The following is a 3,310-nucleotide window of genomic DNA, read 5'->3' as shown; positions in this document are numbered from 1 at the left end:
GTGTGTGTGTGTGTGTGTGTGTGTGTGTGTGTGTGTGTGTGTGTGTGTGTGTGTGTGTGTGTGTGTGTGTGTGTGTATTTGCCTTTTTCCTCTTTGCAAACCTCTATTTACTTTCCCTTTTCAGTGCATCGTGCTATCGCTCTTTTTAGAAGCAGTCGTCACAGCTCAGTATAATCAATACTCAGTGCACTATATTAATTCACGCTATTTTACAAAACAAACATATCTTTCATCGATGTATGAGTTGTCCCAAAAAATTTTACAAACAAACTGATGATATGAACGAATCGATTTTTCATCATGATTAAAATTTTATTTGAGCATCTAATAATTTATAAGGTAATGAAGAATTTTAGAAAACTATTATTGGAAAATTATTATTGCTTAGATGTGAAAGTTATTAAAAATTTATTTAAATAATTGTTATAAAGCTTACGTAAGCCTTTGTGCAATTTTTTACGAATGTACGACTCTATCATCCAGAAAAAAGTTTCTTCGATTAAAGAAATTTGATTTGTATTCTCGGTTAAGGAAAAAATTTCTTTGATTTGAACATAATTTCTTTAAATCAAATAAACTTTTTAATTTGATTTCAAAAAATATTATTTAAATCAAAGAAATGACATTCAAATTAAAGAAATTTTTTTCTTGAACCATATAACAAAAAAATATTTCTTTGAATCGAAGAAACTTTTCTCTGGATTTACAAATTTTGTTTTGTATATAAATAAAATGTTGAGGAAAGAAGTAATTAAAATCTTTGCATATTGCTTATATCTTGCTGATTTTCAATAATATGTTAATTAGTTCTATCATATACAATTTTTGCTAAGGAAAAAACCAAATGCGATAAATAAAATATAACATTTAATGTAAACTTTTTTTTGAGACAACCTGATTTTTGAAAGATATTCAAGCAATACTTGTTTAATCTTTTGTACCCGAATGTGTTGTAGCGACTTATTTGTATCATTAAAAATATTTATATTTAGTATATTGTGGAATGTGTGTGACACTTACATTTTTTTAAATAAATGTATATAACACATCGAGTACAAGGAATTAAATGCACTTAATGAACGAAGAATATTTTTTATTAATTTTTTTTATTTTTCTATTTGTTATTTCTTTTTTATTATTTAAAATTTATCTAAATTAATCTAGAATTTACTGATCACGATATTTTATTTTTACCTTATATGCTCGTCACTTCGATATCGTCAATTTCTCACTCTTCACATTTCCACCCTTATTTCTTATGCACTTCCACCATTATCCGCCGATATTTTTTTTTTTAATATTAATATGCACGCTTGTGCCTCAAGTCGAATGAGGAAAGGAGCAAAAATGAATAAATATCAACGAGTGAAAAATAAATTGTCAGAGAAAATCAATATCTTACATTATTCTCACAATATCGCCTTTATTTAACATGGCGTTTAATCTTTAAATGCGACTTATTCAAGTCCTATTTAATGATATCTTTTATTCGATCGCGTTCAATATTTTATTTGATGTGTTAATGATCGAATGAAATTAAAATCGGATATCCATGTTCAATATTAAATACTCAATGCTCAAATATGAGTAATTATATAATATAAACGAAGTATTATTATAAGTATAAAAGAGGAAGTTGTTAAACATGTATAAAAATATATAGTCGCTTATCCTTTTCTCCTCCTCGAGTCATCGATCGTTTCATTCACTCGCTCATTTACTCATTCGCTGCCCCTTTATTCACTCTCCCGCCCCTTCCACTCCAATTACGTGTGCGTGTGTGTTTTACATTGCACTTATCCAAGTATTCGCAATCCTTTTTGAGTCCTGAAGTGTCTCGCGTTGGGATTTCTTGCCGAAATTTATTTCGAGTTTTGTATTAAATTATGTGTGTCTTATAAATTATTACAATCCTTATAATCCGTATCATAATTAATATAAATTCGAGTATAGTATTAATATAAAATATTACTTATCATTTTACGAGAAATAATTTAAATCTTAAATTATTTTTAATATATTTCAAGTATAATTTTTAGGTCTTCTTAAGCTTTCAAAAAAAATTTGTATACGTTATAATGTTCCTATTTGTATTTATAGATGCTCTCTTTTAGATTTTATTTTTTATTTTTTTTAAATTAACATATTAATTTAATTATTAAATTTAAATATTATAAATTAAGCTAAATGTTATGAAATATTATTTTACTTCTTAGATTTCAAGATATTCGATTATGATATTTATACATAGAGATATGTTTTTTTTTCTTTTATTAATTTCAAACCGTTGCTGCCCCGCGAAGCTTGTGATTTGCCTTGAAAAGTGTACTCCATACCCTGCGTTGTACCTACACTTTATATATCGTTCTTTTACTGGGTGTCCAAGAAATTCCCACCTATCACCCAGAAAAAAAAGAAACACTACAGACGTGGATCTCTTCGATTGCGCTCGATCTTTCTTTCGCTCTCGAAACGCGAGAAGAGCGCAGGGACGATCGGTGACGATCAAGGGATCGAACCTGTTCAGCCGAAAAACTCGTAGAATGTCACAAAAGGCAAAGTGTCCCTTCCCCCAATAAAAAGTCAAACAAAAAAAAGAAACAAAGACCGAAAGAAAAAAAAACACGCGCTTTTGTCAGAAGGAAGATATCCCGCCATGTGAAAACAAAAATTAATAAACGCACAACAACGGCGACGACAGTTACAGCAACAGGAACAACATCTACAACAACTACAACATGAACAACAACAACAGCAACATCAACAATAACAACATCGCCATTGACCGATACAACATCAAGAACAACAACAACAACAACAACAACAACAACAACAACAATAAATCGACAAGCAACAACATGCCAACACGTTCGTACCGTCACACCGCGTACGACGGTACCTCGATCGGGCCCATACTTTTCTCTTCCAATTGCTCTTTCTCGCCCTGCTGTGCCCACCTGTCTCTGCGTCGCGGGCGGGTATCGCGACAAACATATGCGATATATATCGACAATTCGCCAAGATGAACCCGACAGCGCGCTGCGCCATAGTTATTCTTCGTAATAGATAAAAAAACAAGGAACAAAAAAATTCAGAAAAGAGACCTCTGAAAAAGAAAAAACGAGAGAGGACCCGAAATACTTCTCACTCTGTCCCACTCTCTACGCGTGCCACCTCAACATATCCGGTCACAATGTCCATCTCTTATCTTGCTTGCCCAGTACCCATCACCGACTTGTCCGTTACATATATCTCTATATATATATATATATATATATATATATATATATATACTACTATATATATACTA

The 3,310-nt window shown here is 31.1% G+C and overlaps 1 protein-coding gene across 1 annotated transcript in view; it reads left to right on the top strand.

Moving 5' to 3' along the window:
• Positions 1–3,310, top strand: part of LOC105620232 (synaptosomal-associated protein 25) — a 34,169-nt gene that overhangs the window by 10,665 nt on the left and 20,194 nt on the right. The gene's annotated exons all lie outside the window — the stretch shown is intronic.

This window comes from Atta cephalotes (genome assembly GCF_000143395.1).
Source record: "Atta cephalotes unplaced genomic scaffold scaffold00025, whole genome shotgun sequence".
In the NCBI taxonomy this organism is placed as follows: domain Eukaryota; kingdom Metazoa; phylum Arthropoda; class Insecta; order Hymenoptera; family Formicidae; genus Atta; species Atta cephalotes.
The sequence above is the reverse complement of the archived record's forward strand: the minus strand, read 5'-3'. Positions and strand labels throughout refer to the sequence as shown.